This window comes from Carettochelys insculpta, chromosome 9, assembly GCF_033958435.1.
Source record: "Carettochelys insculpta isolate YL-2023 chromosome 9, ASM3395843v1, whole genome shotgun sequence".
NCBI classification, from domain to species: Eukaryota; Metazoa; Chordata; order Testudines; family Carettochelyidae; genus Carettochelys; species Carettochelys insculpta.
The window spans coordinates 31,832,771-31,849,132 of NC_134145.1; the positions used below are offsets into that span (position 1 = coordinate 31,832,771).

The 16,362-nt window shown below is 46.2% G+C and overlaps 1 protein-coding gene across 3 annotated transcripts in view; it reads left to right on the forward strand.

Moving 5' to 3' along the window:
- The first annotated feature begins 1,232 nt into the window (after positions 1–1,232).
- The window catches only part of LRRC8C (leucine rich repeat containing 8 VRAC subunit C), a 36,594-nt gene continuing 21,464 nt past the window's right edge, over positions 1,233–16,362 (forward strand). Inside the window, exons 1-2 of one of the 3 annotated variants that reach the window (XM_075002970.1) lie at positions 1,233–1,303; positions 1,852–2,025. The gene's annotated coding sequence lies outside the window, so the exon portion shown is untranslated. Of the gene's footprint in view, positions 1,304–1,685; positions 2,026–16,362 lie in introns of those variants that run through there. The other 2 variants (XM_075002972.1, XM_075002969.1) reach the window with 2 other exon arrangements.

Here is a 16,362-nt window from a genome sequence, read left to right on the forward strand (position 1 = left end):
GCAGAAAGAGACCTGGGGATTGCAGTGGATGAGAAGCTGAATATGAATCAACAGTGTGCCCTTGTAGCCAAAAATGATAATGGTATATTGGGGTGCATTAGTAGGAGCATTTCCACCAAATGTAGAGAAGTTATTATTCCCCTTCATTCAGCACTGGTGAGGCCACATCTGGAGTATTGCATCCAGTTCTGCCCCCCCCCCCCCCCCCCCCGCCAGTATAGAAAGGCTGTGGACGCATTGGAGCAGGTGCAGCAGAGGACAACCAAAATGATTAGGGGGCTGGAGCACCTGACCTACAAGGAGAGGCTGAGGGACTTGGGCTTATTTAGTTTGCAGAAGAGAAGGGAGAGGGGTGATTTGATAGCAGCCTTCAAATACCAGGAGAGGGGCTCTAAACAGCATGGAGGGAGGCTGTTCTCAGTAGTGAGGGATGGCAGAACAAGGAGCAATGGTCTCAAGTTACAGAGGAGGTCTGGGCTGGATATTAGGAAAACCTATTTCAGCAGGAGGGTGGTGGAGCACTGGAATGCGTTACCTCCGCAGTGTTTAATACGCCCCCCTTTCTGTTAGACGCAGCATAGTGCGGCGAAATGTGGCTCAGCGGCTCAGGAGAGCTGCACCCATGGGGTGCCCCTCCAGCGGCTCCGCGCACATGCCCCACCACGTGGTGGGACAAACGTGTGGCGGCAGTAGCAGAGGTGGCTCCTCCAGTCCCAGTGGGCTCCTGCTGCTGGGTGGCTTGTGCAGCGCAGTTTCAACCTGGGGTGGCAGCTCGAGTCATGGCTGGAGCTGGGGGAGCCTGGCTGGAGGTGGGGCTGTGGCCATCCCGCAAATGGCTCTTGGACACCCCTGAGTTCGGGCGACAGGTGGTGGAATCTCCCTCCCGGAGGTTTTTAAGTCCCGACTTGACAAAGCCCTGGCTGGGATCCCTTAGTTGGGGCTGGACCCCATGACCTCCCGGGGTCCCTGCCAGCCCCAGGAGCCTGATTCTCTGCTGCCCCCTGGGGCCCGGGCTGCAGGAATGAGCCGTGAATCGCTAAGGAACGATGCTGTCACGTGGTGGACATGACCCCTCCGAGAAAACTCCCACCCTGACCCCGGCGCCGCCAGGCCCCGGGCCACGCGGCCGCCCTGAGGCTCTGGCCCAGCTCCGGCGAGGAGGAGCCCCGCGGGGAGCTCCTTGCGTCGGCGCGGAGCCCGGAGGCGCCCAGCGGCGGCGGCCGGGACGACATCAACATCAGCAGCGGCAGCGGCGGCGGTCGCGCCCGCCGGGAAGCTGCAGCCCGCCTGCAGCAGCCCCCAGGTAGGCGCCGCGCGCGCTGCCCCGGCCGCCTCAGACCCGAGATCGGCATCCCGCTCCCCGCCGGCCCGCGCCCCCCAGCCGCCTGCCGGCACTGCCCCGCCCGCGGGCGCCGGGCGCTGGCGGAGAAGCCCTGGAAGCGGCAGGGCGGGCGCCGGGGAAGCAGGCAGAGGAGCCGGAGGCCTTTCCCCCCGCGGGACCCTGCATCCGGTCGCTCCCGCCCGGCAGCCGCATTTCTGATGCCGGGAAGGCAGATGTGCGGGGAAAGCCACGGGAAGGGCCGCCCCCTTCCCAGCTAAAGAGCCCAGGAGGTCGGGGGGGGGTGCAGCCCGAGTGGGCGGGTCACTAAGAGGCTCTCCTCACCTTCACCCACCAACGAGGATCGCGTCTGCAGTTGGTTGTGGTCAGGGGCCCCCGACCCCGCCTGTGAAAAACTTTATGCGGAATCTCAGGCTTCCCTGTGCTGACAGGGGGCGGTTTGGGTTGCCATAAACACAAAGCCCGTGCAGAGGAGAACGGGTAGCAATTCTAGACATTTGGGCTCTGTTTAGAAACAATAGCTTGAGTTACCATGGTAGAAGCAACCCTGAGGAGTGGGGATGCAGCAGAAGAAAACAGCAGCAGCAGCAGCTTCTAGTGTAAGTGGCACGTTCTCTTCGTCCCTTTCCTTTGGTTTATGAAGTCTCCAGTGGAAGGATACACGAGTGGGGATTCATATGGAGTAGGTGAGTTAACCCGTTTTTGTTTACATTTGTCAGAGGGGAGAAGACCATACCGGAAAGCTCTGACTGTGTAAGCCACACTAAGTTTGAATAGTACCAGAGAGGTAGCCCTGTTTGTCTGTACTCCAACAAAACAAAGCAGCAGAAATGTAGCACTTTAAAGACAAACAGAACGATTTATTCAGTGATGAGCTTTCCCGGAACATACCCACTTCTTCAGATCAATGGGTCTGTCCCATGAAAACTCATCACCGAATAAATCATTTTGTTAGTCTTTAAAGTGCTACATTTCTGCTGCTTTGTTTTGCCATACTCAGTTTGGCAGTGCTTTTTGTTCATCGCCCTTCGGAGGGATGAAGAGAAATCTTATAAACAAGGGATATGTACTCCTGGCTTAATCAGGAATGTCTGAAAAGGGGGGATTGATTGGATTAGCACTTTAGAAGATCTGTGTTAGACGACAGAAGAGTAAAATATTTCACATTAGAAATTGCAAAATGTGTGTTTCCAGTTCTTATTGGTTATGTGCGTGGTTTGGAAATCAGTAATAAGGTCCCAACATAATAGAAGAGCAAAATGTTGTAAAAGGTACAAGAGTACAGGGCTGTGATTTTGTGTCAAAAATTAAAATGACCCTCATTTCAAGATCAGTTTAAAAATAGCTTTGCTATGGCACAATGGAATGGATAATTTTGTTCATTATAAAATGACATGTAATTTAGCCAGTTAACCAGAGAGGGTTGACCAAATTGAGTAGCTGATGAAAGTCTGTCAAATATATCTTCTCAGAATTCCTTTCAATTTTTTTTTTCAAATTTGAGGATTTTTATCTCACAAACAAGTATTTTAGTTATAGATTGCTATTTCTTTGGGAAATTTACATTAGGTGTCGGAGAACATAACATTTGAACAGCATTATTAGAAATATAGGTGAACTTTTGCTGGTATAGATCCATGTAGAGCTTGAGGATAGTATGGACAGGGTGACCATAGTCCCCTATGCTGACTATAGGGCACCTGCTAAAATTATTCATATTCAAGTAAGATCAATTGAAATCAATCGTACAAGTGTTTGGATTAACATCAAGTAGACTGAATCCCTGTTAAAAAGAAATACTGTGTTGTTGGATTCTTTTTATTTTCCTTCTTATCTTCAAGGCTTTAGTTTTCACATGGTGAGGGTGACACATACGTCCATTCCTGTACACTGCTCTTGCATCCATGTGCGTGTGAGGTCCACCGGTCCAACCCACCCTGGCTGGCACTCTCTGCCCTTCATGCCTGGCTGGACCTGTGAGAAAGACTTGCTTCACCTGATATTGGCACTGTATCTTCCAAAGGCAACATGTTTGGGGGGAGACGCATTCAGGATCCCTCCCCAATTTCTGCTAGAGTTCACCCCAGAATGTGGCTGGTAGCAGCCTTTTGGTACGGTACAAGAGAGAAGGGATGAGGGATGCTTCCCACTGGAGGGAGGTGGCGGGGGGGATGGGAAAGAGGAAGGAACGATTTGGCCTGTGTCTTTGCAGAGCCCATCTCTTTCCCTGCTCCCATGTGGCTGGAAGCAGCTTGTCCCTTCCTGCCCACCTCATAGCTGCTGCTGGCCATTGACGTAATCCAGCTGCTTCCTGTCCTCTTTCCACAGTAGGGACAGGAAGGGGTTAAACCCTAAAGATGCACTGTGCAGCAGGGCCCAGGGAGTCTGATTCCATGGGCTTCAGTGAACGCAGCCAGAGAGGTGGCTCCGTATGGGAGGGTGTCTAGGAGGGGCAGGACCCCCTGTGTCTCTGTGTGTGTGTGAGAGAGAGCGAGAGAGAGAAAGAGAGAGAGAGAGAGAGAGAGACTGACCGACTGACCCTGCCTGGGGGACTTCTGTGGAACTGGCAGGTTAGGGGCATGAACAGACTGGAAATTGCTTCCTCCTACCTTTCCAGAGCTTAGCTGAGGGATGGAAAGGCTTCCTCATGCCAACGATGTGTGTGGGGCTCTGGTGCATGAAGGGCTTGCATCTCCCCGGTCAGTTCCCTAGTTTAGATGGCCTTGGGCTTTCCTGGGGCACCGGCTCAACTGGAGGTAGTAGGAGAAGCGGCGAGGGATGGGATGACAAAATTGCTGGGTCCCTGGGTAGACTGGGGGTGCTGGCTCCAGGCTCCCAGGAAGGGTGGGGCCATGGGCCAAAGAAGCAGGGCTAGGGCTAGCCTTCCCTCACCAGCCCTTTAGTGTCACGCAGAGTGCACTGTACGGGGCTCCGGCAGCAATTTAAAGGGCCTGTGGCTCCGGCCACACCTACTACTGCAGTAGCAGTGACAGATGGGAGCCTCGGGCCCTTTTGAATTGCCAGGCCCTGGGGCAGTTTCCCTCTTTACCCCACACGGTTGGCAGGTCCGTATAGCCCAGTACCCTGTCTTCTGACATTGGCCGATGTCAGGGAAATGAACAGAATAGATAATCGTCAAGTAATCTCTCCCTGGTCACTCATTCCCAACTTCTGACAAGCAGAGGCTAGGGACACCATTTCTTCCCATCCTGGCTAATAGCCATTGATTGACATATCCTCCATGAATTTACCTAGCTCTTGGTTAAAGTCCTGGTCTTCACAGCATCCTCTGGTAAGGAGATCCACAGGCTGACTGTGCATTGCGTGAAGAAATGCTTCCTTTTGTTTGTTTTAAATCTGCTACCTGTTAGTCCTAGTGTTATGGGAACAAGTAAATAACTAGTTCTTGTATCATGGGAGGAAGTAAATAACTTTTCCTTATTTACTTTGTTCACATCAGTCATGATTTCTATAGACCTCTGTCATATCCCCACTTAATCTCCCCTTTTTTTAAGTTGAAAAGTCCCAGTTTTTTTAATCTCTCCGCATGTGGCAGCCATTCCAAACCCCTAATTGTAGACTCATATGGCTGGATAAGACCTCAGGAGGTCATTGAGTCCATGCCCTGCCCAAAGCCCCATCAACTCGAATCATTCTTGTTTCCCTTTTCTGAACTTTTGCCAGTGCCAAGTTTATTTTTTCCACGATAAGGCGACCACATCTGTACACTGTATTCAACATGTGGGCATACCATGGACTTATATAGAGAAGCAATAAGATACTGCCTGTCTTATTCTCTATCCCTTTTTAAATGATTCCTAACATTGTATTTGCTTTTTTTGACTGCTGTTGCCCCTTGAATGGATGTTTTCAGGGAACTGCTCACAATGGCTACGTCTACACGTGCAGCCAACATCGAAATAGCTTATTTCGATGTTGCGACATCGAAATAGTCTATTTTGATGAATAACGTCTACACGTCCTCCAGGGCCAGCAACGTCGATGTTCAACTTCGACGTTGCTCAGCCCAACATCGAAATAGGCGCAGCGAGGGAACGTCTACACGTCAAAGTAGCACACATCGAAATAGGGATGCCAGGCACAGCTGCAGACAGGGTCACAGGGCGGACTCAACAGCCAGCCGCTCCCTTAAAGGGCCCCTCCCAGACACAGTTGCACTAAACAACACAAGATACACAGAGCTGACAACTGGTTGAAGACCCTGTGCCTGCAGCATAGATCCCCAGCTGCCGCAGAAGCAGCCAGAAGCCCTGGGCTAAGGGCTGCTGCCCACGGTGACCATAGAGCCCCGCAGGGGCTGGAGAGAGAGCATCTCTCAACCCCCCAGGCTGATGGCCGCCATGGAGGACCCAGCAATTTCGACGTTGCGGGACGCGGATCGTCTACACGGTCCCTACTTCGACGTTGAACGTCGAAGTAGGGCGCTATTCCTATCTCCTCATGAGGTTAGCGACTTCGACGTCTCGCCGCCTAACGTCGAAGTTAACTTCGAAATAGCGCCCGACGCGTGTAGACGCGACGGGCGCTATTTCGAAGTTGGTGCCGCTACTTCGAAGTAGCGTGCACGTGTAGACACAGCTATCGTCTCCCAAGAGCTCTCTGAAATGGCAATAGCGAGTTTTGTCATTATTTTCTGTGTACATTTAGGATTATGTTTTCCAATCTACATTATTTTTATTTATCAACTTTAAAATGCATCTGCCATTCTGTTGCCCAGTCACCTAGTTTTGTGAAATCCTTTTGAAGCTCTTCACAGTCTCCTTTGGACTTAACTATCTTGGGCTGTTTAGTATCATCTGAAAATTTTGTCACCTCTCTATTTACCCCCATCTCCAGAAATTTTTGAATATGTGGAATAGGATAAGTACCAGTAAAGACCCCTGCAGGACACCACTAGTTACCCCTCTCTATTCTGAAAACCCTCTGATTACTTGTACCCTCTGTTTCCTTTCTTTTAACCAGCTATCAGTCCACAGGAGGACCTTCCCTCTTGTCCTATGACTGTTTATTTTACTTAAGAACCTTACTTGACTTAGCTTAGCTTATTTTACTTAAGAGCAGGGTCAGCCAGTATCCTCCCACCCCTATTATGGGGAGACAGAAAATATGGATTAAAAATAGACATCTCAGGTTAAAAATAGATATGTGAATAGCTGGAGGCAAGGAGGAGTGAGAGAGAATTTGCAAAAAAATCCAAGGAAAAATGTATTGATTCAAATGTAATAAAACTCAGAAAATCTGTATTTTAAGTTCATTTTTGGGCTTAATCCTGGGAATTAGAAGTCCAGCTCTCCTCATTCCCACTTGGTGGTCTGCATCTATTGAACACTCCCTTTCACTTCTGTGGTGCAGGACTAGAACCTTAAACAGGAGTGGAGGGTGCTGAGTGTTTCTCAGAATTGGTCCCTGTTCCGTTATGATTTTTAAACTAACGACAACTTGCTTATGTGTAAACATAACTACATGGCACCACTGAAGCATAAAGGCATTGTACTGAGCACCTGTGTTCTCTGAATCATTTCCTTTTTCCATCTCACTCTGATTTTGCTGTAAAGGTTGTTGCTGTTTTTGCTTTGTTTGCTTAAGTGTCTAGTATTTAAGGAAGTCGCTGGACAGCTCATATGCAGGTTTGGATTTTACAGGATTATTTTGTCCTGTGAAATGGTTTCAAATGTAAACTTTTGGTTTCTGCCCACGTTCCCTCTAATTTTTTTCATCTATGGGCAGAATAAATGTTATGTGTGGATGTGAACCACCAATAGATACACAAGCTGGCAGCTGTGGGCGTGTGGCTAATCAGCTGGGTGGCACCTGAATTTCTCCTGGGCATCTGCCCAAATGCTTGGCTCACAGGGAATACTAGTTCCCACATGAAACAGCTGGTTTACCTGTGCATAGAGTATTTGTGAATGGTGTGTCCAGAGGCAATCAGAAGAATCCTTCTGACTTAAGCTATCCTTCACAAAGATACTTAGGTGGGTGCTCAGCACTTTCAGGAAATCAGGCCCCTTTAGTATGCATCAAGCTGGGCTTCCAAAAATGCCAGCATCCAAAACCTCTCGTCGCTTTTTTAAAATATAAGTGTGAATATTCTTATATATATGTGTGTGCGCTGGGTGAGGACTCGAGAAAATTAAATCAAACTAAGGGCTGGATGGTCAGTTAGGCATCATTATATTTTCTTGTGATCACATGGGCCAGAAGGTGTCAGGACTGCTGGAGATGCAGAACCTTGCCTTTCTTTGAACAGTGTTGTAATGTGACCTTACAACACTAGCTTACTTCAGAAGCAGTAAAACCTGGCTTTCCTTAACTGGAAGAAAGAGGGATGCTTCCTGACTCAACACTTCTGAATGTGAAGGGAAATGAAAGAGGTAATTCATCAGAACAATTCACAACGTGGGACCTGTGTGTTTAATTGTAGAGCTGGTATGGAGAAGGCTGTTTTCATTCTTTCTCTGCGAATTTTTTTCTTTCATTCTCTTTCTTTTTTTGGTATTAATTAGAAAACCTGAAAACTAAATATTTTTCACTTGCTGAAGTCAAAAAAAATTTTGGTTTTCAGGTTTTTGACAAAACCTGCACATTTTTCAATGAAAGATTCTTTTCATGAAATTCTCAGTGTAGTTGAGGAGCCATTTTCCACCCCAAAAGGATTCCATGGAAGATTTTCAGTCAGAATTTAATTCCACGAATTTGGTGCACTGAAAGCGTCCCTCCACAGCGTATCCTTAACCTCTCCATCCTGAGATAACACTGTTTGGGAACTCAGGGAACAGTGAATGGGGAGCTCTAAATACTGTTGATTCTTGAGGGCTTTTTCTCCCTGAAAAATGATAAGATATGATACCTGGTTCACCCTTTTGGGCTCTGTCTCAATGTGCAGTTGCACATGCTACACCTTCAGACATAGCTCCATTCACTCTCAGGGTAGGCCGGGCAATGTTACCATCCTTGTTCTCTGCCGGAGGAAGTTCTTTAAACTTACATTTTTTCCAGGACATCTTAAGCTGTCCAGGCTCTGTACTCTTATCTTAACGTACCTTAAAGAAGTGAGTCAGCTGGAGAAAAGAAAAAAACGGTGTCATCAAGAGAAACAGAAACTTAGTTCTGTAAGTCTGCATATAATTATAAATAATTCTTGGAAATCTTATTTTTTTAAAACTGTAATAATAGAAAGAGTGAGTTCTGCTTCCAGATCCTGAGGAAGTGGTTGACTTGGAATCAAGGAGCGCTTGGTATGATGAGATTTTTTTAAAAAGTGATTTAGTGCCACCCAAGATAACACTGTGCTTCTTGATTTAACAACTCCCAAGCTACTCTAGTGGTGATCTGAGAGAATTCCACTTTATGCAAATCCATCTCTTGTTTGATCTTACCACTTTGCCGAGATAATAAAGTCAGGTGTTTCATATGAGGTAACAACATTTTTGAAGTATCAGAGCCTTCATTTTGTAATGATTTATGTTTAAAGCAAAACCAATCTCAATCTCAGGGCTCCCCCCCACCCCAGCCCAACCCATCGCACACCCCACCGTGCAGGGACAGCAGCCTGAGCGTGCATTACCTCCATGAGGAGGGCCCCAACGGTGGACTTCCCCATGCCGAACACGTTGCCCACCGAGTGGCAGTTGTTGGGGGTTGTAAGCTTCCAGAAGGCGACTGTGACCTGCTTCTGTACGGGGATGGTGGGCCAGAGCCGTGTGTTCTGTCTCCGGAAGGCAGGGGTAGGCCAGGTACAGAGATCCAGGAAGGTGGTCTTCCTCATTCAGAAGTTCTGGAGCCACCGCTGGTTGTCCCATTGCCTTATGACCAGCCAGTCCCACCAGTCAGAAATGGTGTGGTGCCTCCAGAGCCGCTTGTGCATTTGTGGGGGTGGAGGGGCTGCAGGTGTGAATGTCCTGCAGCCAGGGCAAGGTCCTTGCAGGTGGTTTGGACTCAGCCTCCATGAGGAAGAGGAGGACGGCTGTCAGAAATTGGGGTTTGGGGGGGGGGATGCCTTAAAGGGCGTGTCTTGCTGGGGCTTCAAGAAGGAACAGGTGACCTGCAACCCTGTCCAACGTGGTTCCGGGTGGTCGTTTTTCCAATAGCGTGTCCAGGCAGTCCAGCCGCTCTTTGTTGACAGAGCAGATTGCTCTTTCAATCAGCTTTGCAGTCTGGGCACGATCTATTGACAGAAGTTTTGTTGCACAACATCTTCTGGCACAAACTTCTGCCAACAAATCCCTGTAGTCTGGACATAGCCTCACATGGCTAACTCCAGGAGAGGAAAATCTCAAACAGAGCTAGGCACCTAAAATCCAGCCCGAATTTAGGCACCTAACTCCCTTGTGGGGTGGGCTATCAGCCACATCTTTCTCCTTGACATTTCCTTTGGTTAGCTGAGGTGGCTCCCTGCCAGTGTTCCCTCTACAGTAAACCTTCAACTTATGTGATGATTGCATTCCTGCAACCCCCGTGTAACTCAAATATTCATGCACATGGTAGGGGTGGGGTACAGGACCCAGGCTGCTGCCTGGTTCCCAGCTTCCCTGGGCTTGTAGGAGCTTGGAAACTGACTAGCCCAGCAGGGCTGGCCAGTTGCCTGGCTCCCACAGTGGCAGGAAGCTGGGAACCAGGGGGCAGCCTGGTTCCTGTCTCCCTGCTGCTTGTGGCACCCAGGAAACTGACCAGCCATGTGCTGGTCAGTTTCCCAGGTCCCTCAAGCCGTGGAGAGATGGGAACCAAGCTGCACATGGATGGTCAGTTTCCCAGTTCTTGCTGCTTGGTTCCCAGCTCTCAGCTGCTTGGTACACATCTTAAATTGATTTTTGCTGCCATCCCCTGGCTAATCAATTTCCTGGTCCCCCCACCCCCTGTGGCAGGGACTTGGGAATCAGGCAGCAGCCTGACTCCCGGCTCCCCTCCCCTTGCAGAGCCAGAAAATTGACCAGGACAGCAGCAGTTTCTTGGCTGCAGCCAGTGGAGGCGAGCTGGGAACCAGGGCAGCCTGGCTCCTGACTCCCCTACGCTCCTTGAAGCCAAGAAACTGACCACTCGGGCTGGTCAGTTTCCTGGCTGCTTCTCCCTGCCTTCCCCCAGCAGCGCTGTTAAAGCGCAACTTGAAGAGAGTTTCTCCTGTTGATCTCCTGCTGCAAGATGGCAGCAATAGTCAATTTAAGATGTGTTGACACCAGCTGCACAATTCTCATAGCTGGAGTTGTGTATCTTATATTGATTGTTTTACCCCTAGTGTAGACTTAGCCTACATGAAGGTGGATTTTTTACATTCTGAGCCCGTAGTTGTTTTGACCTAAATTGTAAGCATAGACAAAAGAATCCTATGAATAGGTCAGACACAGATTTATTTTTCTGGAGCCTTTAAACCTTTGAGCTTTATGACCTTAAGACTCCACGTAATGTTAGTAGTTATGCATATACAGCAGCTGTTAATAACATTTCTTTTTCTGTTCATTTAGAACAGGATTTTGAGATAAGGCGATTATCTGGACGAAGTGCTTAAGAACAGCATTGCTGCATTTTTTGTATGGATGTAGACTATATCAGTTTTAAAAAAATGAAAGTTGTATAATCTAGCCATTCCAATTAACCCTTTTAACAGTGACACTGTTGGTATAAAGTGGGCTATGATACTGTTATTGAGCTAGTCTACAAGTTGTGGTCTCTCTTTTTATGCTAAGGGAAAAAAATGTGTGAAATACATTCCTGGCTGAAAACATCTGTATGTTCAGGTGTTCTGGGATTAATACTTTATAAGAATACTGCAAACTTTAAAAAGACCCCTTGTACCACATGCTAGAGACAGAAGAAAAGATCCTTTATATGGAAAGGTATAAATAATGACAGCAGTCACTTGTTTCATTTTCTTTGGCTGCATTACAGTGTGGTCTTGAACATTTCAGATGATAGAACTGCTTAGGACTCAGAATGGATCTCTTCAGATGTTTTACGTTTCCTGACCTGATCATGATTGATTTTAATTACATCACTGAAATTTGTTCATGCAAATTCAGATTCATGGATCATGACTATTTCTTAGGCTATGGACCATGCAGATTTCTAATCAATTAATTGCACTGTTTTTACAGTTTTTGTACAGTATTCCCTAAAATTAAAGATTATTCTTCAGAGTGTTTGCTATCTGACTATGTTAAATGAGGATTTCTAAAGAACCTAGCAAAACATTTGCTTGTCTGAATCAGTCTGTTAGATTTTTGGGTGTCGTACCATATCATTTTTTGAATAAGTTTTTACACTATGTTTTAGTTTTATTATGTAAAGAGCATTGTGCTGCTCTGTGAGCAGAGTTTGAGGCATCAAAAATGTATTAGCTCTGAAGATGAATATTATTTGTTAAGCTGCAAAGTGCTGTATATGCCTTTTGAAGCAGTATTTTGGGGACAGAAGAAGTGGGGACTTTACTATTTGTTCCATATGTTTAAGTAAACTTCCCTCAGTGCTGCGTAACTTGTGCCCACACACAGGTCTCGTAGGCTACGTCTACACTAGCCAAAAACTTCAAAATGGCCATGCCAATGGCCATTTCGAAGTTTACTAATGAAGCAGATGGGAATAAGGAGACTTAGAAGCAGCTGGGGTCCTTTCAAAAAGGAACCCCATCTGGACGAGCCGCGTGGCTGCAAGCCATGTCAATTTCGAAGTGCCATGGCTGCCGGCCTTCTAATGAGGCGCTGAATATGTATTTTAGCGCTTCATTAGTAAACTTCAAAATGGCTATTTGCATGGCCATTTCTAAGTTTTTGGCTAGTGTAGACATGGCCATATACTTCAGTGAGGTTTTGGAGTGCCTGATCCAGCCCTACATTTGTGTTTCCTTCAACCAACAGAGCTGAGAGAGCTGTGAAGCATGCAGGTGTGTTTATGCTATTCATGAAGAGGCTTTGTGGCTTTTCTGTATTTCATACCCTAACAAGAACATTTTGAGGAACTAACTCAACAGCAACAAATACACTTGTGTGTAGAATGAAATTGCTGCTACACACATTTTAAAACAGAGCATGCTAAAATCAGTTCATCTTTCACTTAGTTGCCAGGTCTTGAAGTTAGTTCTCTGATTTTCTGCAGCAGTTGATGATATCACAAACACTTAAAATAGAACAAGAACCATTTCTTGCATTTCCGCCACTTCATTTGCTATTTGTAGTGTCTATTATTGTTCTTCAGCATCTGCACGCTGGGCCACGTGTCTGCAGAATGACCCAGGCCCAGATTTTCAGAAGTGACTCAGGATTCTCCATTGCTGGGTGGAGACAACTGAAGGTCTGGTTACCACTGACATCCAAACTGTCAGTGGTTTCAGTAGAGCTAGGATTTTCAGAAGATGAGTGTTCAGTACTTCTTGAAAATCTGCCTTCTCTTAAAGTGTCTCAAGTGTCACAAATCCACTAGCTGCTCAGAAAAATCTTGGCTGCAGTCTTTGCCCTGGGGATCCTAGAAGTTGGGTAAACAGAATCTGATAACTCAGGTTTTATTTTTTGTGATCTTGCATGAGCCTAATTTCATAAAGCCATCAGAGAACAACTTTCAGTCAGTACTATCTCAGATTGGATTCTTTCCAGAGAAGCAGAGAAAATAATATGTAGCACTGATATTTCACCGTTCAGCAGCATATCCTTCCACACTTTACCAAGGAAATAAGCCTTATTATGCACATTTTATAAACAGGAAAACTAAGACATAGTAAGATAAAGTGGCGTGCCTGAGGTCATGCAATGAGTCAGTGACCAAGCTGAGGCTTGGACTCCTGACCAGCGTTCCCTGTAAGCTGAGCACTTTGGGTGCTGCCCAGGAGATTCAGGTGCTGCCCAGGAGATTCAGGTGCCACCCAGCTGATTGGCAGAGCACACACAGCCAGCAGCATGTTTCTACTGCCGGTGCACATCCGCACATGCCATGTACATAACAAAATTTATTCTGCACATGGGTGGGAAAAATTAGAGGGAACCTTGCTCCTGACTCTTACCCCATTGTCTCACTTACTAGGCTACACTTGTTGATCAGCTCTGTCCACCAAGAAAATGAATTTCAAATATTATGTTTTAATATGCTTCTAAAATACAGTAAACATATGGACCTAAAAATGACTGCCTTGAGGACATAAATGGAGTTTTAAAAGATTATTTTACAGGCTTGCTGGTTCCTTAAGATTGGATTTATTATTGAGCAGTTGCATCACATGTATGTATTCCTTGTTCCCAAGTACTGATATTTTTCACTGTGAAACTTTTAGATATGATGAACAGAATTAATTGTAGCTTACCAAAAACAAAGTTTGGAAAAAGTGCAAGAACTTTTCAAATGGTCTGTATTCATAGTAGTTTTTCCACTGCACAGAAAACAGCTGTGGCTTCAAAGCTTAACAAGGGAGATGACTCATTCTCAAATGTATTGTTTTTTCAAATGCCTAAAAGGTAGGAAAAAATTTGTAGTGTATTTATTTACACATGTTATTTATGTGTTACACAAATGGCCAGAGACTCCAGGCAGGATTAAGAACCAACTGTAGTGGACACTACTCAGACATATAATAAAATAATTGCCAAAATGGAAAGAGAAGTCATCCAAGATTTTATTATATATTTTACGTACACATATTAAAAGAACATTGTTAAGATGGTAAAATCAAGCACTCAGACATTCAGAAATGCCAGATTTAAGGTTGTCTGTGTATCCTTAATTCTACCCTTTTTTTGTGTATGAATAATAGTACAGTAAACTCTTTCATATCCGGCAGCCCCAAGACCAGGAGGTTGTCAGATTTTCAAATATTCTGGATAATATTATAATGATAGTAATAATAGAGGTATACCTAGCAATGCATAACACTAAAGAAAAACAAGATTAGATATTAAGAAACAAACAGAAATGTAAGCAGAGTACTTTAGTGACCAATAAGAGTAGTATTGTAAACAGTAAAGTTATACTGTATTTGCTGTATTTATGTGTATTTACTTTCACTATACTATACTTATGGAAAATGTAACTAAAATTTACGTATGGTTAAAATGCCGTTTATATGAGAGTTCCGGATAATAGAACGCCAGATACGAAAGAGTTTACTGTTATAGTCTTCAATTATATACTTACTATTTGTCTTGTTGCCCAGCCAGTTCCAGTCTCCCTCCTCCAAATCCCAGTTTCTTTCCTCCAGTCCCAGTCTCACCAGACCCTTGTCCCAATTTATCCCTTTCCCTCGCCGTGATCTCTCCTTTCTCCCTGCTTCATTCCCATCACATGGGTTCCGCCTGCGTGCTGACTGGGTACCAGTAAGAATGGGGCTTTATTGAGAGCACTGGAGATACAGGCTCCCTTCTGTTAGTTACAGTGCCCAGGTGAGAGTAGCTGGAAGAAGCAATTATATATATTCCTTCTGAGCCCCCTTAGCTTGGGGTAAGAGCATGCTCAGTAACTCTGCAGTGATGCCACACGTGCAGTCTAGTCTCACACACACAAGCTGTGATGAGATGGAGCACGTTCAGTCACTCTGGTACATGCACAGTCTGATTAGCACTAGAATACTGAGAGCTGAGGCATGAGCATGCTCAGTGAGGGTAGAACCTTCATTTATTTGTGGCTACTAAAATCAAAGAAATCTCTGATGAGCATGGTTGAACTGCAGTTTTTCAAAGTCTTGTAACTTGGCCAAATTTGACAGGTTTTTGCACAGACGGCCTAAGGTTCATCCCTGACTACAATGCCACATCTTGCCGACTTTTGAGTCTGGGCTTCAAAGTTTTTCAAAGAAAAGGTCTCAAGAGTTTTTTTAATATGGGCAGAATGTATTTTTCTCCAGCCTCTTTCTCAGAAATGGTCAAACCCCGTTAGCTACATTTTTCTGATTAAAAACAAAACAAAACGACTTCAGACTGAGGCAGATATCCATCATGAAAAATTCAATGCCAAACAGTTAAAGATTAGCAAGTTATAAGAAACTGAAAACAAGGTCTTAAAATGGCAAGGGTTGGACAGCATCAGTAAATGACAGGGCCAGTCCTGCCTCTTCAATTACAAGATTAGGTATTACAGTGCAGTTAGGTGAAAATTCTGCTGTAATCCCTGGGGCTCCACGTGGGGACAGAAGCCTGCTGATGGGTGGCGAGAGGGAGATGAGGACAGTTGTCCTAGGGCCCAGTAATTCAAAAGGGCCCCGGGAGCCCAGCTACCACTACCACCAGAACAGTGGCAGCTGGAGTTCCAGAACCTTTACATCACCATTGGAGCACTGTGCAACATGCTTCTGGCAGCTGTCAGGGCTGGCTGGTTGGGGGAAGGGACAGCATGGTGTGCTCCTAATGGCACTGAGTGCTGGCTGCTCCAAGCCCCACCCCTTTCTCCTGAGGCCCTGTCCCTCCCAGGATCATCAGGCCACACCCTCCACCTTGCCCAGAGGCCCAGCTAATCTGCTGTCCCACGTGGGATGCAATGATTTTGCCTAAGCCAACACCCCAGGCACAGTCATGGCAGATCTGGCTGCAGGACTCTGGCTGAAATTTAGCTTTGCCCACTCTCACTGGTCACACAAAAGGCTTAATTCTGTAGTTTCTTTGCAAACAGAAGAACAAGCTGGGGGAAGTTTTATCTGCTCAGAACTGCAGAATTGGGACCTATATTATAAAACAGTTTAGCTTGTTTTCCTAATTTGGTGCCTGGCTCAAGGCCAAAGACAGCAGCCTTAGAAAGTTGTGCTAAACTATTACTTAGTAACAAATGTTTATGGTCTGTGGCAAAGTGCTCCATTTTCAGGAGTGTGTAGTGTAATGTTTTATGTGATGCAATACATCACGTAACCAGCAATCATCCAGTACAAGGAACATAAATGCTTACAGGCTCTGTCAGCCCCAGCTACCAGGCTGCAGGTTCATCGCATAGTTGTCAGAGCCTGTATGTTAAATATGCATGGCCCTCTGCTTCTTAATGAAGATGAATGTTCCATAATTGGTGTATGGGAACCAGCACAGAGACTGACTTGCAGCTGTTTTCCC